The following is a 24,269-nucleotide window of genomic DNA, read 5'->3' on the forward strand; positions in this document are numbered from 1 at the left end:
TAAGTCCCATAGTGCTCAGAGCCATTTGAGCCATCTGCCTTTAAAAAATTAGGGAATCTTTCAAAATCTAAATCTGGATGGGCTACAGAACGGGGATTTGAACTGTCCTTCCGAATGCGAGTCCACATGGTATAATAAAAAATTCGCAGCTCCGCTAAAGTTCGATGACATTCACATTTTCCTCGTGACAGCATATGTAGTGCACTGCCCCGTAAGGCACAACATTACTGACCGACCGGCGTGTCATGCTCTGCCGATGGCCGTCAATGGATGGCGATATGGAGGGACATGTGGTCCGCATACCGCTCTCCCATCCGTTGTCAGATTTCGTGACCACAGCCGTTACTTCTCAGTCAAGTAGCTCCTCAACTGGCCTCCCAAGGGCTGAGTGCACCCAACCTGCCAACAGCGCCTGGGAGACCCGGACAGTTACCCACCCAAGTGCTATCCAGGCACTAAAGCGCTTAACTTCGGTGTTCTGACGCGAACCGGTGTTACCACTGCGACAAGGCCGCTGACACTGTGCATACTGACACACGCAAAAATATGCAGGGTGGTCCTAAAAAGTCTGAAAAGCTTGAAAGGGTGTTACAGATTTGGTTGTGCTGAGATATAACTGTTACGAAAAAAATTCGATACGTTTCCGAGTTAATGATCATTGAATTTAGCCAATCAGGCCGTTGTACCACCACCACCTAGAGACAAGGCCGCGGCGCGAAATTCATAGCAGGTCGTGACGTCACTCCAAGCGGGCCACCATGTTGTGTTTCGAAGCGTTTGTTTATCTACACGTTTGTTGGATCGAGTGCTATGTTCGTGCTTTAAACTAGCGATTACAGAGTTTACGTGTAGTGAAGCTACTGTGAACATGGTTTATAAATGTTGTGTGCCAAGGTGTCGTGGGAATTACGGAACTGGTCCGAAAGTAATGTTGTTTTCCTTTCCGAAAGATGCGAATCTGCGTTGGAAATGGCTTTCAGCAATTCATCGGGACAATTTCCAACCCACTGAGCACACGAAGGTATGTAAAAACTATATACCTAGTACAATTATTATTATTTTTCTGGTGGAATATCTTGCATTTTGGATACATTTGACTAAAATTGTGAGCAAAAGTTCGCGGTAAATAGGCCTAGTATTCGTGTTCAAGTGGCTTTATTTTGATTTTGAAAACGAAATATAAATTTGTGGCTCATGTTACTTTTTATTCGTGTTTAAATTTCTCTGCAGTTCGTATTTTGTTACGCATTACCGATACGTTTTATTCTCTATTTGTGAGTGGGTGTTGTTTTTCAGTCTCGCATTAGTTAGCATGAGTGCTAACGAATGTTGAAATTGCTGTTTTGATGTTTAAAAAGCGATCTCTCCGTATGAAGCATATCTGTGTTGTTTTTCTATGTGTTAGTTTTTCCTGTTAGACATTCGCCAACCCACGATCAAATTATTATCTTTCAACCTAACCTAACTTCAGGTGACGATGCAGAATAGTTGTCTTCACAAACAGATTTCAGTGGCGTTCTGTATCACTTGAGCCGCCTCGTATAACGACATTCTTGTTAATAACGCATCCAGTTACTTAATTTGTCCGGTATTTTAAATGTTCCAGATGGTTAATTGAAATGACAAGTGTCATTTAGTTCATACGGCACAGCTTGGCACGGAATGTTTAGTGGATATTTTCTTAACATACTCCCAGTTGGATGGTCATGACTGTCTTACTGAGGTGTGTCATTTATGTTGGCATCTGTTCAACTTTATTTTGTGTTTGGCATGCGTTTGCTTTGGAGTTGTTGTTCTATCCAAACATGAAATTTGTGCTAGGCATATTTCAAGACCCTCATTCAGTGTTACCTGCAATGACACAGTTTTAATATGCACTGGTATAAAAACACACACAGTGAAATAGTATTCTGCAGCTGTTGATATCTCTTATACCATGTCAATGAAGAAACTGTAAAGTCAAAATTATAAAATAATTGCTATGTTAACAGGCAGAATCCAACAGATTACTGAAATTTGGTGCCACTTAATCCATAATAGGAACTTCACTCTTACAGTTCCATAAATATCACAGTACTGCTGTAACACAAGCAGTTCACAGGTATATTCATCATATACTGATGCCTGGTGAGGTATGCTCATAGTGCTTATAGTACTAATTAATAAAAGAATATTAAAATGGAATATGCATGTTGTTGTAGAACATGGTATATTGCTGTTAGGCCTAAATAATTTGTGTACTTCCACTAAGGTGTGACCTGTCAAGCTGATATTGGTGGAAAATGAATGAGTATCCAGTGTTTTTTACTTTCACATACAGACACACATCTCTAGATCATGCTGTATATTGTACTGACTCACACTACTTTGTTTTAGGTTTGTTAACTTCACTTCACCGAATCTGACATCTGCCGCCATACAGAATGTTATGATGAAGTGAAAGGCACAAAGCTTTCTGTCAAGCTTTCAAGACCGAGGCTTAGAGAGGGTGCTGTCCCATCAGTGTTACCAGGCTGCCCAAGCTATTTGTCTACTCCATCCACCAGCTCTCGAGAAAGTGCAGAGGAAAGGAGAGCTAGATTGGACAATGAACATCTTCTACAAGCAATTAAAGACAGTATAGTAACCAAAACAGAGTATGATTCGAGGAAGTTATTTTCTACTTTTGAAGCATTTCTGCAGTGCCTAGAAAGAGAAACCATTTCCAGTGAATGGACCATTGTTAGGAGAAGTGACTGTGTCTTATTTCTATTGCTTACTGTATTGCCTGCTCCATCTGTGTCTGTATCTGTAGTAGTGACAAATGATTTGCAGTTGTCTGCCTATCGAAGTAACACTGAGATAAGAAAGATAGGCAGTAGAAAAATATCACACAAACTTTCAAATATGAATGATTTGTTTGCAGTATTAGACAAAGTGAAAGAATTAGTCAGTGCAAAAGAAAATTCATTAAAAATCCAGTGCCTTCTTATACAGGACATTTTAAATGACATGTGCAGTTCTGTAGATGAAGAAAAACAGAAACAAATTCAATTCTTAAGTGAGCAAGTTAAGTTGCTATGTAGCTGTGAGGAAAACTATAGGTTTAATCCTCACTTTTCTATATTCTGTTGTATCCTGCATTCTATCTCCCCTCATGCCTATAAATTTTTGAGGTCATCTGGCAATCTTATTCTTCCTCATCCAAGAACTTTACAGAAAATATGTTCGTCATATACTAATGGTCCTCATAATGAACAAAATGAAGGTGCTATGCTCCTGTATATTAAGGAAAGATTTAAATCTTTGCAGGAAAGTGATTGTACCATTTCATTAATGATGGATGAAATTCATATTAAACCTTATTTTGATTACAAGGGAGGAAACATTGTGGGGGCAGCATTTGATAGTGACAAGGCTGCTACTACAGCATATGTCTTTATGGTACAATCATTGCTGTCTTCTTTTAAAGAAGTAGTGCATGTCCTTCCAGTGCGAAACCTTGCAGCTGAACAGTTATTTTTGTATGTGAAGAAAATATTATGTGGCCTTTATGACATTGGTTTCAAAGTTATTTGTGTAGTTAGTGACAACAATGCTTTAAATAGGAAATCTATGCCACTTTTTAGCTCACCTCCAAAACTCAGTATAGTTTACCCACATCCAGCTAATCCAACTCAGCCACTATTTTTTATAATTGATTCTGTCCACATCCTTAAGTGTATTCGTAATAATTGGGTTAATCAAAAGGACTCTCAAGTTTTGCTCAAATATCCACAATTTGATGGAAGCAGTGATGATTGTCAGGTGTTAATGGCATCTTTTGAAGCATTGAGGCAGCTTCATAAAGATTGAATGTAATGGTCTACTTAAGCACTCTTATGGTCTTTCTTTGAAGTCTCTTTATCCATCTTCACTTGAGAAACAGAATGTGAGCCTTGTTTTGCAGGTATTCAGTGAATATACAGCTGAAGCTGTTTCAACTTTAGGAGAACAGAAAAACTTGTTACATTACCAGACCACTGCAGAATTTATTAAAATTATACTTACATGGTGGAAAATTGTAAATGTTAAGACAGTTCACAAAGGTGTTCAACTAAATGATCTCTTCCAGTGCCCTCTGTCTTTAAGTAATAATGATGAAAAATTAGTTTTTTTGGAAAAGTTTCTTGTGTGGCTTGATAAGTGGAAGGACTTAGGCCTGAAAAATAATACCCTTTCAAAAGATACACATATAGCTCTGACACACACAACCTATGGTTTGATTGAGATGGCAAGGTACTGTACTAAAGAGCTTGGTTTCACTTATTTTTTGCCTGGAAAAATTCAGACTGATTCTCTGGAAGCAAGGTTTAGCAGTTACCGTTCAATGGCTGGCTCTCAGTATCTCATATCTGTGAGACAGATTTTTGAAGTGGAAGCGAAGATGAGGATGCAGAACATGTTACCACTCATGTTGAATTCAAGTACTTTTGGTAAACTGCCTGTTGCAGAAGGGTTCATCTTTAATTGTAATGATGACACAAAAGAGACTATACAAACAGACTCTGAGTTTATGGTTGACATTATGTATTTGGAGGAAGATTTCAGGCAGGCAGAAACATACCTTCCAATATTAACATATTTAGCAGGGTATTGTGTTCGCAGTGTACTGAAGAAACAGCAGTGTGAGGTGTGCAGCAAATACCTTCTCTTAGACAAAGAAATGTGTCTGCATGGTGAACAACATCTTAGTTTAATCAAAAATTTGGACAGGGGTGGTCTGTTATTCCCTCAGCCTGATGTTGTGAATGTTGTTATTTACAATTACATTACTGTGCAGAAATTAATATCTGCCCCTAATGAAAAAAAATTTTTGTCATCCAACAGTCAAAGGGTGCTTGTTCAAAATGTAACCATAAATGCTGTTCAGAAGAAAAGTTTCTTCTTAACAGACTTTATTTGCAGTAATGGTCATTCGGCAGATGAAATATTGAAGTTGTTAGTCAAAGCATCCACCAACGCATTATTAAATAATTATATTAAGAAAAAGAATGACACCTTTACTGCTTCTTTTAAGAAACGGAAGCTTAGCACATTTTAATTTGCGCACATTTTACATGCTAGCACATTTATCAGATGTCACAGAAAATTTCTATTATGTCTCTCATATTCAGTTACACTGTATTTGGTCCACTGAAAGCAGAGGCAGGTTCCATAATCCATATTGGTGTAGTACCTTCAACTGAATGCACACTAATAGTCATTTGGTCCATAAAGCCTGTAAGTTGTGGATAATTTGCTTCCAACAGTTTCAAATGTCAGAAGGTCACAACTGTTTCCATGCAGACTATTCAGCTGAAGTAAATACTTTGTCCAACACTAATGGCTAGTTTCAATCTCATCATTGTAAAATTTTATCAGTTTGTGTACACATCCATCTGTGCACCTGATACTGGCCTAAGGTTGAAACTGGGCCAGTTTTTCCTAGTAAAGTTTTTATGTCTTTCAGCTATTCTGTGCACAAATATTTACATCTTCCTTTCAATTTGTTGAGCATGTGCTGCCCAACAAGAAGAAATCTGTTAAAGTAATTCTGTATTAAACCTCATGTAATTCATTATAACTATGTATGTAATTAGAGGCTATTATTTTGGCATGCAGACGTATAAAACTTGCGATAGAATATTATAATACTACAAAAGGGTTAGCCAAAAATGGATTTCTCCCATTGTCCTGAATCAGAATGACACCAGGGTGTTTCCTAATGTAGTTACTTCTCATAATAGCTGTTCATCTAAATTTTGATACAAACTGTCAGTATTGTTGCATATGGGTAACAATTAGTTATCGCTTTGCATATATTATTTTACTGAGACATAGTTACATTCTAGTAGTTGCTTATTCCACTCACAGTTTGGAATAGTTTAATATCAGACACAGTAGTTGGTCTCCATTCCCAAATTTGCATCTCATCCAGACTGTGACCCTTAGTTTGTTACTTATTGTGTTGTTTTTTTAAACTTATGAAACCCCTTGGTAGTGTGACGCTGTGTGTCAGACTAGGACCGCACATGTGTTTAATATGCTAGAAAATTTCATAACAGCACACACTTTGGTACTGAGTGAAAAGTGTGTTCTTGAACTGTTTCTGCCAGTAGCTGTAGAATCTTGTGATATAGAAAATCACTTCACAGCATTAAAATACAGCTTCAGTGTTCCATACAGTCAGTTAAATTGAAACAGTTTATTCTAACAGGAATAATGTGAAAGGTGGTGTTTATATAGTAATTAAGGAAAAGTTCTTCCCACCTATATAGAGGGAGAGTATTCTTACAAACATTAAGGAGTGTCATGTTGCTGCATTTTATTTGAATGTGTAGGACATTATATCCTACACCATTAAGTTTAATTTGGAATCAGTGTAAAATTGTTACAGTTTTGATTTATGTTGTACATCTTTAGTTAATCCCAGAGTTAGTTCCTCTGATTTATTTTGTTCACACTTCAGTTCATTACAAGGAAATTGGCCTACTTCTAGCTTATGGCAGGGTTTTCAACAAATGTTGCATAGCTGTGCAGTAACAATATAAAAGAGTTCTTTCAGTTGTGGATCAGGTATTCAACTGTAATGTGAGGTTGGTCTGATACGTTGTCGTACTCAGTATTACCATTTCTTATTAGTTTCCAACGACTAGCTACATTTTCACTTCGTTGAATGTCTTTCAGTAGTGCCTCATCCCAGTACACCTTTATATCATGGTGCATACATTCCAAGAAATGTTTGTTGCTCTATTACTCTGTCTGAGTTAATACTTTTGTCAGCAACATAAGTCATTGTTAGTCACAATTATTAAATTTTATAGACTGTAAGACTGGTAATGTAACTTGTTATACGCATCTGACATGTTTTGCAACTGTAATTTTTCACAAAATACAATATATCAAATGTGTACAACTAATCAATCATTCTGAAAGTAGAAAAGGCTTGCTGCCTTTTAAGATGGAAATCGTGATCTATTTCTGTAATGGAACCATGTTGTGCCCTGGATTTTGTAACAGCATTTTCAGGAAGTAGATGTACATATGACTGACTTAAATAAATTATAGTTCATTACTTCTAGTGTTTTATAGTCCTACATTAACATAAACTATTAATAATTACATCATTTTAAGCATGCTGAGTACTACCGTTCTCATGTTACAGTAATCTGTCTACATATTACAAAGAATTTAACTTGATGTAGTCACCAGCAGTGATTTCTAATCCATCCCTGGAGTTACTAAAGTGCAAATGTGAATTGTAGTATCCCTTGTTCTGAAGTTTAATACAATTCTCAGTATTGTATACAGCATTCCCTTTTTGTTTATAGGATACCTTGATTCCCTTAATGAGTCACTATCTCCTGCAGTAACGTAGGTAGACACTTAATGAAATTCTATTACGAAATACAGCTTGAAACAATGGAACAAATTAATCTAGAAATAGGTTAAATTTATTAGTGACATTTTTAGCGTGACACATTGTCTCATTCCAACTGCTGCAAATGTCTGCTGAAGGTTTGTAGATTTTCACTGTTGACTTATATAAAGGTCCTGTTGATAAAACTACTGTTGTTTGCAGGGCTTACAGCATGCATTTTGAACAGCTGACCATTATGGTCAAGAATACATCTAAAATTTCATTTAAACATATGTTACTAATTCTTTTATCTGCAGAGTATTGTCAATCAGGCTTGTAAAGTTCTTAGCAACTCTTGTGAGAAAGTCAACACCTGCACACGGCTCATTACATGCTCAAAATCTGCCATATTTTTACAGGAAAGAAAATTTACATTACAATAACAACGAATAATTGTTTTTGTTTCTGAGAAAAGGTGAGTTAAAAGTGATTGTTTGCTTGGGGAATGTACTCAGCTTTCCTGAGGGCGTTCTGTAAACAGTTACAGAATATTTATTTAGGATACTGAAGGCAGAGGAATTTAATATTATACACTGTATTAGTGCAGACTTTTTCAAGTGAGTGTAAATAATAGTCGTCTGGTCCAGAAAATCACAGTGCATTTTTCACAAATGTACCTTGTTTTATCATGTATATCGCAATATTATTTACATCCCGCACTCGTACGTTTTCACTGGCTATTGATAAGTCTTAAGCAATTACATTACCGGTAAAAAAAAGAATTATAAATTATAGCTTCTGCTATATCGCGATTGATAAAGTTACGTATTTTAACCATACGCAAAGTACTCTTCTCTTTGCGTGGTATCATTTGCAAAGATCTCGTTTCGTTATCTCCAGCGGTTTACGAGATATGAGAGGCGTTATGAATATTTCATTCCCGCTCGTTGCGATCGTAAGTGAAGTTGCCGCAGATGCTCAATTTGTTCGAGATTGGAAGCAGATATTGATCTAAAGTTTTACGAAAATTTCCGTACCTCATCTGTATTTCACACTCAGCAATAGAATGTATAATATGCATCAAACACAAATTCATAGCGACCCCTATTTTTGATGGCAACGTTCTCAAATTTGATACTCATCTGTGAAATACCACAATTGTTATGACCATTATCGAAATGATTGGCACTTCATCATGAAGCTGCCATATAAAGCTAGAAGTATTTCAGAAATTAATTATTTTTTACGGAACAGGTTCTGTAAAACCGTTCGACAAAGATTTGCAGGCCGTGCGTCTCGAATCCTTAAGCGCGGCACCAAGCCAACCCTGGCCCGCTTTGCGTGACGTCACAAGAGCGCGCCGCGGCCTTCTCTTTAGGTGGTGGTGGTGGTTGTACGCGCCAATTCAAGCGACCCGCCAGATTCAATTAGTGTCAGCTGTTCTCATGGCGTAGATGATTGCGCACGATGCTCAGCCTATGGCTCGGATTCGATCCTTGCTAATGTCCCGTGGCCAATTTTTGCATCGCTCTCTTATTCAGTTTAGTGAAATCAGAAGAACACGTTTGGTAACACCATCACTGCTGGGGCCGCTCGAATTTGCGAGCGCAAGGGCCTCAATGGCTAACTTCAATGCTAATTAATCTGAAACTATCGAATAGTTTTCTTAACAGTTATTTGTCAGCACGACCTATCCTGCAACACCCTTACAAACTTTTAAAAAAAAATGTTCAAATGTGTGTGAAATCTTATGGGACTTAACTGCTAAGATCATCAGTCCCTAAGCTTACACATTACTTAACCTAAATTATCCTAAGGACAAACACTCACACCCATGCCCGAGGGAGGACTCGAACCTCCGCCGGGACCAGCCACACAGTCCATGACTGCAGCGCCTTTGACCGCTCGGCTAATCCAGCGCGGCTACACAAACTTTTCAGACTGTTTCTGACCACCTTGTATAGGACTCTTTCCCACTCATGTACGTCTTTGGGCGATGAGGCTGAAGAATAGTCATTAACGTTACACAATTCAGTACATACACATTACAGGGTATCACTTTAAGGAAACGTTTCCTCTTTGTCAAAATGCAGATATATTTTTTCTTCTCTATGTTACAACTAGACATACACTCCTGGAAATTGAAATAAGAACACCGTGAATTCATTGTCCCAGGAAGGGGAAACTTTATTGACACATTCCTGGGGTCATATACATCACATGATCACACTGACAGAACCACAGGCACATAGACACAGGCAACAGAGCATGCACAATGTCGGCACTAGTACAGTGTACCTTTCGCAGCAATGCAGGCTGCTATTCTCCCATGGAGACGATCGTAGAGATGCTGGATGTAGTCCTGTGGAACGGCTTGCCATGCCATTTCCACCTGGCGCCTCAGTTGGACCAGCGTTCGTGCTGGACGTGCAGACCGCGTGAGACGACGCTTCATCCAGTCCCAAACATGCTCAATGGGGGACAGATCCGGAGATCTTGCTGGCCAGGGTAGTTGACTTACACCTTCTAGAGCACGTTGGGTGGCACGGGATACATGCGGACGTGCATTGTCCTGTTGGAACAGCAAGTTCCCTTGCCGGTCTAGGAATGGTAGAACGATGGGTTCGATGACGGTTTGGATGTACCGTGCACTATTCAGTGTCCCCTCGACGATCACCAGTGGTGTACGGCCAGTGTAGGAGATCGCTCCCCACACCACGATGCCGGGTGTTGGCCCTGTGTGCCTCGGTCGTATGCAGTCCTGATTGTGGCGCTCACCTGCACGGCGCCAAACACGCATACGACCATCATTCGCACCAAGGCAGAAGCGACTCTCATCGCTGAAGACGACACGTCTCCATTCGTCCCTCCATTCACGCCTGTCGCGACACCACTGGAGGCGGGCTGCACGATGTTGGGGCGTGAGCGGAAGACGGCCTAACGGTGTGCGGGACCGTAGCCCAGCTTCATGGAGACGGTTGCGAATGGTCCTCGCCGATACCCCAGGAGCAACAGTGTCCCTAATTTGCTGGGAAGTGGCGGTGCGGTCCCCTACGGCACTGCGTAGGATCCTACGGTCTTGGCGTGCATCCGTGCGTCGCTGCGGTCCGGTCCCAGGTCGACGGGCACGTGCACCTTCCGCCGACCACTGGCGACAACATCGATGTACTGTTGAGACCTCACGCCCCACGTGTTGAGCAATTCGGCGGTACGTCCACCAGGCCTCCCGCATGCCCACTATACGCCCTCGCTCAAAGTCCGTCAACTGCACATACGGTTCACGTCCACGCTGTCGCGGCATGCTACCAGTGTTAAAGACTGCGATGGAGCTCCGTATGCCACGGCAAACTGGCTGACACTGACGGCGGCGGTGCACAAATGCTGCGCAGCTAGCGCCATTCGACGGCCAACACCGCGGTTCCTGGTGTGTCCGCTGTGCCGTGCGTGTGATCATTGCTTGTACAGCCCTCTCGCAGTGTCCGGAGCAAGTATGGTGGGTCTGACACACCGGTGTCAATGTGTTCTTTTTTCCATTTCCAGGAGTGTGTATTTATATCAAGACGCAGATATTTCCAAATGGCTCTGAGCACTATGGGACTTAACATCTGTGGTCATCAGTCCCCTAGAACTTAGCGCTAATTAAACCTAACTAACCTAAGGACATCACACACATCCATGCCCGAGGCAGGATTCGAACCTGCGACCGTAGCAGTCGCGCGGTTCTGGACTGAGCGCCTAGACCCGCTAGACCACCGCGGCCGGCAGATATTTCCACACATTAACCCTATGACATCCGAATTCATGTCAATCACTTACGCTATAAATAAAGTGCACACCCGCAGCTCTAGCAACAAAAAAAGTTTTGAAGAAAACTGACGATTTCCTTTCGGCCTTGTTGAGAAGAAATAGAAAATTGAATAAATGATTAATTTTGTCACTTACACAGTATACCTTCTACGCGTGATGTGGTAGTAACTATAACTTTTCTCCCCTGACTGACGCCGCTAAGTACAGAATCTCTTATAAATCACGCGGATAACGGTACAGCATTCCTTTTACATTTCAACAACAGACATTGAACAAAGGAGTAGCTGTACTTCAGACACTTTGGGTTGTCATGCCACAGGTGGGAAAGTGTGTGGTGGACCGGTCAGTCATCGTATGCACGGGCTTTTGGCGGTGGCAAACCTTTGGAGAGCGAACGGTGTGACGGCGCGGCGCGGCGGCCCGCAGCTTCCTTCCTGCCGGCGACGTCACCGGCCGCAACGGCCGTCCGCGAGCCAGCCGGCCGTGCACTGCGCTGACGCCGAGCATATGTCCCATAACCTCACGGGATAAAATATCAGCAGCCCTTACGACAGCACAATGGTCGCTCTGGAGTTCTGTCGGTGGTGTAGTACTCGTACCACGCGGTCATGTGGCCCTTCACCGATGACGTAAGTAATGACAGTGAAGTGGTGCATGTGCTAGTTTCTTATAAGGAATCAGCACAGCAACGTAAAGACGTAACAGAAGGGAAGAAAGGAGATATCGTCTTTGGCCGTCCCCATAACCATGCTCTGAATAAAGGTCCCCAGTTTGGAGGACTGTCCAACGTGTCTGCGTGCATCTGCATTAAACGTCGTCACCGGTGACAAATGGTCGTGGGATGCCTGAAACAGTACGATGAACAAGGGCTGAAAAATAAACCCTTTCTCCTACGGATTCTTCCTCCGTAGGAAAATAGTTTCATATGGCGACAATTTCAATTTTTATGGATTTACGCCATCCAGTTTCATTAATGTGACCACCTCTCAAAAACCTTTTGCTGCGCGGACCACTACGAGACATGGAGGAAGAGAATCACTGAGGTTCTGGTAGATACCGACAGGGACGTGGAGCTATGCAGACTCCAGTGCCATGTCCAGATACGCTAGGTTCCTCGGTTGAGGATCCTGGGCTCGAAGATCCCAATCGAGGCGGTCCCACAGATTATCGACTGAGTTTAAATTCGTAGAATCTGGTGGCCAGGAGAGTAATGCAAACTCATCCCGGTGCTCTTTTAGCCATGCAACTACTCCGCGAACTGTGTGACACTGCTGGTAGATACCTCATGCCGATGGAAAAAAACTGCATGCACGGGTGAACATGGTCCTCAAAGACAGATGCACACTTGTGTTGATTCATTGGGTCTTCCAGAATGGTGAGACCACACAGGGAATGCCACGAAAACATTCCTGAGACCATAACGCTCCTTCTTCCGGTTTCGATCCTTCCGACGATTGTTGCAGGACCGTACACGTCGACGGCCGTCTATCCGATGGAGCTTAAAACGGGATTCACCTGAAAAGGCCATTTGTCACCACTCGGTGGACGTCCAATTCCGGTATTGGCGCGCAAATTCCAGCCTTCGTCGCCGAGGAATAGCAGTCAGCATGGGTGCATCAGCCAGGCGACTGCTGCGGAGAGCCATAAGCAGCAACGTTCGTTTAACTACCGTTATATCTGCGGCCGTCGTTCACCCTTGTCATCTTCGACCTGTGGTGCACGTGAGTTGCCTCGGTGCCTGCTGTGGACACCACCATTTTGCCATGCACGCTCTACTGTTACCACGGACACACGAACAGTTTACACACGAAGCCGTTTCGGAAATACTTCCATCCTCGGCTCGGAAGCCCTTTTGGGCGTCTGGTAAATCGCTCTGTTGTCGCATTAGATAACGTCTTTTCTGATTTTCGCTCCCCCCCCCCCCCCCCGCTTTATATACCCTCGACTGCTAGTGCTACCACCTGACGTGTGTGAGTGGTTACTGCACGTTGACGTCGAAGATAAGTGGTGATCACATTAATGTGACTGGGCCGTGTAGAAACGCAGGAGGAAGACATGGATCGCTGAAAATTTGAGTCTGTTAACAGAGCGAACGAGCATCAACGAATGGGAATTTCCTCTGGTATAAACATTAGCCGAGCACAACAGCGACACCATTCGGTAGTACTCGGTTCGCATTCTCAGATGTTCGCTAGTATTCCGCTGGTCGTCGGTCTTTCGGCGAACTTTCAAAAGAAGCTCGCGTCTTCTGCGCTTTGGCGCTAGCAGCACAGAAAGCATTCGTCTGCCGTTTAGCGAGTGAAATCTTATTGTTGCCGTCAGTAGCATGGGCGTACCACAGCACAAATGCCATATCACATGAAATATGACTAGTAGAACATTTCCGTAGCATTCAAATGCCCTAGTGCGGATGTGAGAAATACGATAAATTTATTAGATGCTTCCACCAGACGGGAAAGGAGTGAATATTCACAATAATTTTATTTATTTTTATTGAAATGCAACGACACAATAAATTTCCTTGAAGTAAGCAAGTATGTACGTATATCTATTACGCTGATCACAATTAAAAATATACAAGAGATCTGATCATTCTTGTTTTACGTTATGTGTAGCTGTAATCATATATCTGATGTAAAACTGTTAATTTAGAGGTCTTTGCTGTAATAACCTAACAAATAGAAATCGTTTTCCCACAATCACGCTACATCTCCTCTAACAAACTTTACTGAAGATTTTATTAAGTAGCTCATGTAACAGAGTGTATCCATATTCATTCTTTATTGTCATTACTTTCTTTATATGTACTTTAACATAATCCCAGAACTGCGCGGCATACGTCATTGCTGACATCAGGAACTATTTCAGATATTGGAGCTATTCAAAAGCTAAACAGTTTCACCGTAAATGTCCCCGGTTGCTAATAACCAGAGTATAAATGTTAGCTTTCCTTCAGCTATCGTTGTTTGTCCGCTTCAAATTTACCCCTCAATTGTACAGAGAAAAAAGTGAAATGCGTCAACCGAGATATTTGCGAAGTTTTGCTTACTTCGTCTAATCAACGCTCTCGCGATAAAAATGAATCCCTCCTGAATATCAAAGTTTTGACGTGGCTATAACTAGTGTTGCATCGAGTGAAATGTGTGTAGCGATTATTAGCGCCAAAAACACTTTTCTATGGTTGACACGCTATGCTCGTTTTCTCGTGTTCTCAGCCATTCCCTCTAGAGTAACGCTTGTTCACGGATGCGAGCGAATGGTAATAACAGAGACAAATTGTCTGCGACTGCTCGTTCGCTGTGTGTCCGCTTCCATTCGCTCCGGTGCGCAGGAGGCTTTAGTGGGACCTGCTCGGTGAGCTCAACTGGTAGAGACCTGCCGCTCAAAGATACAGATGCGACTTAGAAACCCTAAACGGTAAATTCTGAAACGTGGGACGAATAATTTCAACATGCTGTATTCTGCTGCAGAAGAATGAGATCTCAGACGCAACATAAGCAATAGGAGAGTTTCTCACTCGGTGAGGCAGAGTTCAGCTCCCGCCCTCTGGTCGAGTCCGCTTGGTCGATGCGCCATCAATAATGGGCACGTGCAGGTCTGGCCAGTCATTACCAATACTGTTCACGGAGGTGCGTGACGCGGCACAGTTTACGACAGAGGTAAACAAAAGCGGCGAGCCAGTTCCTTCCTCGGCGACGCACCTGGCACAATTCTCTCTGCCACACACGGTCATCGTATCGATCGGTCTCCAATGAAAGCCACGAGTAAACTTCCATTACGTGTGCTCCCTGTCCAGTTACATCACGCTGGTGATTCATCAAAAGGGCTCCTTGGGATTTCCAGGTTAAAATTTCAACTATCTCTCAAACCGATTTTTGTTGTATATGAGAACAAGTTTTACTGTATTATCACACTGTAGGAAAAACAGCCTCAAGTAGCTGGTTACAGTTTTTCCTACAGCTAATTTACGAAAACGGCTGCAGTGTTCTCTAACCAAAATGGATTTACTGTACTAGTTTTCAAGGCCGCAAATGACGTTTTTTGAGCTGCCACGTCACATACTATTTATTACACCAAATTAAGCTGGGACTGGAAACAAGATAAACTGATTAAAAGTACCAGACACTCTTATCTAATATGAAACTGTCAATGGATATCACGAGAGGCACACCCGACAGCACAAAATGAGGCAGCGAGTATCATGTTGTCAGTGGAGTAGCAGTAACAGCAGAGTGAGTCGCACATGGGCCATCAATGACTTCGAAGATGGATTAGTCACTGGATATCACCGGAGTAATAACTCGATCAGGGGATTTTCAGTCTTCTAAACTCGGACGCATGGATTGTTGGTGATACGATTGTGAGGTGGAAACACGAAGGAACAACCACGGCTAGGAAGACCCCATGTAAGGCCAAGGTAGACCCCATGCACTGACGGACACGGATCGTCGAGCATTGAGCAGATTGTTTATAAAAAATCGCAGGAAATCAGTGGAACGAATCATTCTTAAATTCCAAATTGCTACCAGCAGTCCACCTGACACATGCTCGTGTGTAGGGAGTTAATAAAAATGGGATACAATTTTCGAGCATCTCCTCAGAAGCCACACACCATTGTAGTTAATGCTAATCGAAATGGTATGAAGAGCAACACCATTGGACAATGGATGGCTGGAAACGAATGACTTGAAGTGACGAGTCACGCTATACTGTGTGGCAATCCGTTGGAAGGTTTGCCTTGGCGAATGCCTAGAGAACGTTATCTACTGTCGGATGTAGTGTCAAAAGCGAAGTTCGGATGAGGTGGTGTTATCCCATGCGCGTGTTTTTCGTGATTAGAGTGTGGTCTCCCTATTGCGCTTAAGAAAATGTTAAACGCGGAAGGATATGAATACATTTTACAGCATTATGTACTGCGCACAGAAGGGGAATAGATCAGAGACGGTGACGGTATTAGCATAACAATGCACCCTGTCATAAAGAAGCATATGTCACGCAGTGGTCTGTGGACTGAAACATGCCTGAAATTGACTAATTTACTCAAGAGTCCCACCCTGAACCCAATGAAACACATTTGAGATAAATTAGTGCATCGACTTGAAAGTATCCCAGAGTTAAAGCCTTCATGAAGGCGGAGGATGAACTCACTCCGTATTATTGGCTGTTGACAGGTGTCCGGACACTTCTGATCAGACAGTGTGTATATGAAACTGATTATATTTTTGTTGGTGAAAGACTAACGCTCCATCGTATTATTTTGTACTACAGCTTACAGTAAACTAGCAAACAAAGCTGCTACAGACATACCTGCAAAATAAGGTGGTGACTACTCTTAAATCTGACGTAGGGCTTTCTCAGTTTGACTGATGAAACGTACGACGTTACAGGAATAGAGTAGTGTGACTTGAATTTTCTGTGTATACCAATGGAGAGAGCTATGCCTAAATTATTAGCTGGACACAAAAACTGAAAACCAAACAATAGTTCATTTACATTTTTCTCAACACTTCTATAGGCTATTAGGTCTCGCCGAAACTGGAATTCCCAACGTTACCATCGTCCGTCACCATTCCGTGACTCTGCGCAGTAACCTCAAATATATGAGAGAATGCTGACAGGAACATGCTTTGAACGGTTGTCACTGGAATTACATATCGATGGACTTCGACAGCGACGACGCATCAAGTTTCGAACCACCTTGTTAAGTTGAAGTAATGTGAGAAAGTCGAGGAAGTAGGGGACGGGACTATAGTAGCGATAGGGGGATCCGTTGTAACGGCCACTACGCGGCAGGAATGCTGCGGTTCGACAGTTGGAGCCGACGCACAAACGCGTCTCCAATTTAAGCTAAAGCTGGCGAGTTTGCAAACGATCGTATTAACAGGTTATACCAGTACGACCAATAACTTGACCGAAATAGACATTCAAAGCCCGTGGTTTGTCACTAGAGCCCCGAAAAGGAAATAGTCGCATAAACGAAGAAACAACCAAAAAAACACACGCTTTCAGAAAGAAATCTCTTAACGCACGAAAGTGTTAAAAAAATAAATAAATAAATAAAAAACGTAGCGTAACAGAACGTCGCTTAATTTGACACTGGCAATGTAAAATGAAGTACAAAAAAATGGTTCAAATGGCTCTGAGCACTATGCGACTTAACTTCTGAGGTCATCAGTCGCCTAGAACTTAGAACTACTTAAACCTAACTAACCTAAGGACATCACACACATCCATGCCCGAGGCAGGATTCGAACCTGCGACCGTCGCGGTCGCTCGGCTCCAGACTGTAGCGCCCAGAACCGCACGGCCACTCCGGCCGGCAAAATGAAGTACAAGGGTCACGTGAAAAATGTGTGTCTTTTCCTTATATTATCTAAAAATTCTTCCACGTCTTTCCGAAGTACTGAAGCCTGGTGAACTACTTGCAGCCAGCGTTTCCCCCTCCCTCTTTATTATGCGACAGCAACAGCTAGCGGTTTCTTCAACCCTCTCAACACAGTTTTTAATGATGGTTTGGCTTCCTTGCTTGCATCTTCTTCCAAATCAAATTTTAATGGCATAGTGAATAACCACATGAGGCCGATTATAAAGGACTTTCCTTTCAGCTATGGCGTGTGAAGGCTGCGGTGTCATGTTGTGTAGTAAACCCGAGGTGGCAAAGAGAAAGCTCGAAGTGCGCACGTCAGGCACGTCAGTAGGCGACAGTCAACTGAGCTGCTCCCCGCCTCCTAACATCACCACCAAAAACAAGAAGCAGACTGATTTAAATAAAAAACACCTTTGACTCTGTGCGAATGACGAATACGCAGCTATAGTGGAAAATTCTCTCGCGGTCGTTTCACTCCGTCGCACTCACGCGAGCAATGGGGAACGAACCTGGTTCTCGACAACCCACGGACGATAACACAGACTTCCGAGGTCGGCAAGCGCGGCAGAGGTAGCTGCGATCAAACAACAAACATTACAGCAATCCGATGAACTTTTTCAGCTTTCCTTTTACGACTCACAAACCGATTATTTCCGAAGCAGAATCTCAGAGTGATTTATAATATAATAACTTAGTACGATTCTTTCCGCAAATTATCAAATAAATTCAACTTCCGTGAGAATTCCAGATGGCGACACAAGGACTTGCAGTACCATCACTGCCATTAACCGTGAAAAACGAATTCTCTGCACTCTTCGTCTGCCACTTATAATTATGCACGCAATAATGAAGAAAGCTACTAACAGTGGACCACCGTTAGAGCGTAGTAGAATTTTCCATAAAAATAAACAACTAACACGTAACGAACGATTTATCAGCATCTGCTGTTATCCACTAACTCACACCACTGCTAGTAAAAAATATTTTGAAAATGAAGGAATGATCAGACATGAATGAACTGCTATCTATCCATTACCAACAGCGAAACAAAACTGCGATTGCAAATACAGAACAATAACAGTCTTACCTGTTCAAAATCAAAATTCAGAGAAGTCATCACACGCTATAAATTGTGATTTTTAGTGTAACATCGATACGAACATGCCCTGAACGTGTCACTCAGAAATAGCCTTTTCCCAGTAACATCTAACAGAACCCATAGTTTTTCTGTGTTCGTCGCTGGACAAGGTCGTATCTTGGAATGACCAAGTACCTTATCAATATCGTTGAAGCCCACAAGTTTTGGAATCTATTCAAATAACTAACTTTAAGAATTATTTCTTTCTGCGAAGGGATAAATACAGGAAAAGAATTGTTGCCTGTACTAGGATACACGCCTGGACAAGATACAGGAGCAATTCGTGTATCTTTTTTTAAGAAACAATCAAAGCATCTCCCTGGAGAGATTTCTGCTATGAATCAGATTCAAAATGTGTTATCCATAAGCCGGCCGCGGTGGCCGTGCGGTTCTAGGGGCTCCAGTCCGGAGCCGCGCTGCTGCTACGGTCGCAGGTTCGAATCCTGCCTCGGGCATGGGTGTGTGTGATGTCCTTAGGTTAGTTAGGTTTAAGTAGTTCTAAGTTCTAGGGGCCTAATGTCCACAGCAGTTGAGTCCCATAGTGCTCAGAGCCATTTTAACCATTTTTTTGTTATCCATAAATATGGATGTTCTGCAGCACCTTGCGAAATGCCTCTGAGGTACTAAACCTCCATAAAAATTTCTGTCTATCCACGAGCCCGCAGACAGTGGTACAGACGAGGTACAATATAACTGGCCTTTCCTTTCCACTCGACACTGCAAAGCTTAAGTTAACTATTTCCTTTGTCGATTTAGTGGGTCGACGCTTAGAATTTCTGTTTGTTCTCTGCAATTTTCTCGCTGATGTCCTTCGAAGCAGTTCTGGTAGCGCTACTGGAGACTTTCGGAGACGCAAACAGTCCACTTATGTGGCTATAAGTGGAACTGCGGGTAGCTAATCTACTCCCACGGATGGATGCGCCCTAACAGATAAATTGAATACACTTCGCATAACCTAGGAATTATTCGGATGCTGTCTATAGATTGACAGCTGTCACACTATATGATCAAAAGTATCCGGACACCTGGCTGAAAATGACTTTACAAGTTCGCAGCACCCTCCATCGGTAATACTGGAATTCAATATAGTGTTGGCCCACCCTTAGCCTTGACAGCTTCCACTGTCGCGGGCATACGATCAATCAGAAGCTGGGGGTTTCTTGTGAAATGGCAGCCCATTCTTCACGGAGTGCTGCAATGAGGAGAGGTATCGATGTCGGTCAGTGAGGCCCGGCACGAAATTGGCGTTCCAAAACATTCCAAAGGTGTGTATTGGATTCATGTCACGACTCTGTGCAGGCCAGTCCATTGTAGGGATGTTATTGTCGTGTAACAACTGCGCCACACGCCCCGCTTTAGAACAGGTGCTCTATCGTGTTGAAGGATGCAATCGTCATCCCAGAATTGCTCTTCAACAGTGGAAAGCAAAAAAGGTGCTTAAAACATCAGTGTAGGACTGTGCTGTGATAGTGCCACGCGAAACAAACAAGGGGTGCAAGACTCCTCCATGAAAAACACGGTCACACCATAACATCACCGTCTCCGAATTTTACTGCTGGCACTTCTCACGCTCGCAGATGACGTTCACCGGGCATTAGCCATACCCACACCGTTCCATCGGATCGCTAAGTTGTGTACCGTGATTCGACACTTCACACAACGTTTTTCCAGCGTTCAATCGCCCAATGTTTACGCTCCATATACCAAGCGAGGCGTCGTTTAGCATTTACTAGTGTGATGTGTGGCTTATGTGCAGCCGCTCGCCTGTCAGAACTTGCAGTGGATTCTGATGCAGTTTGGAAATCCTGTGTGATGGTCTGGATAGATGTCTGCGTATTACACATTACGACCCTCTTAAACTGTCGGTGGTCTCTGTCAGTCTACAGACGATGTCGGCCTGTGCGCTTTTTTGTTGTAAGTGTCCCTTCACGTTTCCACTTCACTATCACATCGGAAACAGTGGACCTAGAGATGTTTCGGAGTGTGGAAATCTCACGAACAGATGCATGACACAAGTGATACCCAGTCACCTAATCACGTTTGATGTCCGTGGGTTCCGCGGAGCGCCCCGTTCTGCTCTCTCATGATGTCTAATGACTACCGTGAGGTCGCTGATATGGAGTAGGTGGCAGCAAAATGCACCTAATATGAAGAACGTCTGTTTTTGGAGGTGACCGTGTGCTTTTTATCACGTAGTGTATTTTCTTATATTGAAAACTGTTTATTGGCCCGATGGTAGCATAGTTTTAACGAGGCTTAGATTCACCCGAGCATTTAATATGCCCAATAATTAACATTTGATAAAGAAATTGTTGGTAGGTCCTAGACGCCGAATGGGATTTACTCTCCCGTCTTAAGGCGCGTGCGCTCTAGCGCAACGAAGGCAAACGAACGACAGCCAATGGATTTAGTCGCAAGTTGGTCGTCAACGCATTGGCGTTCGGCCTGTCGTACTCACCAAACCTAGGAGTTGGGACCAAGGGATTCGGCCATATGGAATTGCAGTTGGTTCTGATAACTTGTCAGAGTTGCTCCAATTTTGTTATTTTTGTAAAGTAGCGTTTTAATAATGGTTTCACCGGCCGATTTTATGAGTGAAGAAGAGGACTTAGATGTAGAAAAGAAACGATGCTGGTGAACTACCTTTCGTTTAAAAAATATGGAGCAGTGTGGTGGGACAAAATTAATGTCCAACCTTAAAGCTGAATTGGAAAACGGGATATTTCATACCTTTTGCGACTGAGAAATACAAATTTTGAATTGTTGTCGAACTGTGTAGGACTTAAAATTTCCAAAGACGACACTCTTTCAGGAATGTTGTACCAGCAGTAAAAGGATATCCATAAAGATTTAATTTTATTTTTCATATTGACCACGTTTTCTAATAGTTCACTTCCCTCCCTCCAAGTGTACGATCTTTTCAATTCGTTTTTACAATCGCAGTTCACAGGGTCTCTTAAATATTCCCGTTCGCGACAAAACTATCAGCGTTAATGCTGTCTACTTATTCTCAATATTTTAATATTTTAGACACAATAAATACATATACGTTCAACAGACACAGTAATTCGCTACCGAATCAACAAACATTCGACCCGGCGTCCATACTAGAAGTTGGATCCTTAGCCCAACTCACCGCTAACGTTTTAATGTTACCGCCGGCAGAAAGAACCGCAACGAAGACAAACCGCTTCGTTGGCTCCGATTTGTCGCTCTTATACGTTACGTAAATTGCGGTATTTCGGCCGACGAAGCAGTTGGTTGTCGTTCGTTGGCCTAGTGTGTACGCGCCTTAGCGACCCAAACTAACTGTTAAAATTAGCAAACAAAATTGTGGTACCAAATAAGAGGAAAGTCACAACCTGTTGAAAATACACTTCCGACCAGTCCGAGCAGGAAACAGCACTTTACCGAGGAGTGTTATTGTCGGGAGCAGCTGGTTGCTTGAAAGGCCTAAATGACGGAACAAATTTGTGGTGCGGGTAAGAGCTCATGAAACAGATAAGTAGCCAGCAGCCATCTTAAGTGTGTGAAGCAATTCTTAAGCCCTCTGGAGCTGACGTTGTGTTATACAGTGGTTAATATTTCTAAAGTGGGAAGTTAATAATCCTAGTTCCCTCCTCAATCCCTAAAACGCTACATGCCAATTTTCCATTGGTGGAAACAGTGCTGGAAGTCTTCCTCTGTGAACTCCTTGACGATACGTGCCACTTTTTCTTTCACTGCTTCAACAGACTAAAATATTCTTCCTTTTAATGCAGGTTTGGCCTTGAGGAATAAATAAAAGCCATATGGAGCTATATCGGGCGAATAAGATGGGTGATCTAAAACGCTGGCATGCTGGAAACCTCTTAACAGACAATACGGTATGAGCCGGTGCGTTGTCTTGATGTAGGATTCCACAGTTCGGGTCTTTTTCTTTCTTATTTTCTCACGGAGTTTAGCAAGAACGTCAAGGTAGTAATGTTGATTAACAGTTTGATCTTCAGGAACCTAGAGAAGAAACACAATTCCATGAATATTGAGGAAAACAACGATCATAGCTTTGAATCTTGATTTGCTCATTCGAGCGTTCTTCGCTCTCTGTGAACCTGGGTCATTCCAATGCATGGATTGGCGCTTAATTTCGGGATCATAGCTGAAGAACCAAGATTCGTCATATGTCAGTAGTCTTTTCCAAGATATTACGCTCGTTTTCAATGGTATTCAAAGTGTCAGTACAAACTTTTTCAAGAGCTTCTTTATGTTCGACCGTGACACACTTCGGTATCAGATTCGCACACACTTTTCTGTGTTAAACTAAGTAAAATTTGCGTTACGCATTCTTTGTCAATTCCTACAGTTTCAGCAATCGATCGAATACTCAGCCGACGGTCAGATCGCATTATATTACCTATCTTTTCGATATTTTCATCAGTTTTTGATATTGAAGGGCGAACCCTGGTGTGAGTCGTCTTCAACATCTTCTCGACCATCTTGGAAACGGTTGAATTAGTCACAAACTCGCGTACATGATAAACAGCCTTCCCCATACACTTCGTTTAGTGACATATGTGTCGATAGCAGTTTTTCAAAGTTTCATGTGAAACATCACGACAATTTGTTGTTCTATTATTACAGTTATCATTTTTCCGGCAAAAGAAAACAACAACTCTTACACAAGGCCACGGTCACACGGATTTGTCTACACACACCAGAGATGCCGCATTCGACCGAGAACGCTTCACAGCTATTGGTCGTCCATCTTTGGCCGTGCATATTTTTTCTGTGACACCATCAATCCGGTTATTTTATAGCTGCATCTGGTACGAATTATTGACGATACAGCCGGCCGCGGTGGTCTCGCGGTTCTAGGCGCGCAGTCCGGAACCGCGCGACTGCTACGGTCGCAGGTTCGAATCCTGCCTCGGGCATGGATGTGTGTGATGTCCTTAGGTTAGTTAGGTTTAAGTAGTTCTAAGTTCTAGGGGACTGATGACCACAGCTGTTAAGTCCCATAGTGCTCAGAGCCATTTGAGCCATTAACGATATACATTTTCCATTCCACAGGTCAAACGTCGGACGTTAGAAATCTACAGGATTTTAATTATTGCCTTGGTGTAAAAATAAGTTCGACCATACCTCGCGAGCCAAAGCGAGGCTGGCGACCATTATTTAGCGTCGCTTCAATGGTGTAGCAGCGCAGAGAATTAATCGGGCTCCGCCGACAAATGTTTCGTAACAAATCTTCCGAGCAATACGTCGCGTAATTTGTCTGGCGCGACGCCACGCACGCTTGGACGCTGTCACGTAACGCCGCACCGGGGCGACGTCCTGCCGCAAGACGCAGACGCAGCGGCGGCGGCGGCAGCGCGTGGGTCCGCAGTGACGGCATCGCCTGCTCAATGGTCTCCTCCTCCGCTGACGTCAGGCCACTCAGTGGCGCGGCACGTGCGCTCGGCAGCTGCGAACACCCGCCCCCGCCCACGGCACACTCCTCACGTGCTACTTAAAACTTCCTGTCGTGTCGTCTTGCCTCTTGTCTCGCAACGGCTACACGCACGCCTCCATAGCTTTCCACATGCCTAACCTATCACATAACACCATTGTTGACAGCT

The 24,269-nt window shown here is 42.9% G+C and overlaps 1 protein-coding gene and 1 pseudogene across 1 annotated transcript in view; both read right to left on the minus strand.

The window, feature by feature from the left end:
- The window catches only part of LOC124715883, a 1,071,880-nt gene that overhangs the window by 939,158 nt on the left and 108,453 nt on the right, over positions 1–24,269 (minus strand).
- LOC124722653 lies at positions 401–519 on the minus strand (annotated as a pseudogene).

Source organism: Schistocerca piceifrons, chromosome 1 (genome assembly GCF_021461385.2).
Source record: "Schistocerca piceifrons isolate TAMUIC-IGC-003096 chromosome 1, iqSchPice1.1, whole genome shotgun sequence".
In the NCBI taxonomy this organism is placed as follows: domain Eukaryota; kingdom Metazoa; phylum Arthropoda; class Insecta; order Orthoptera; family Acrididae; genus Schistocerca; species Schistocerca piceifrons.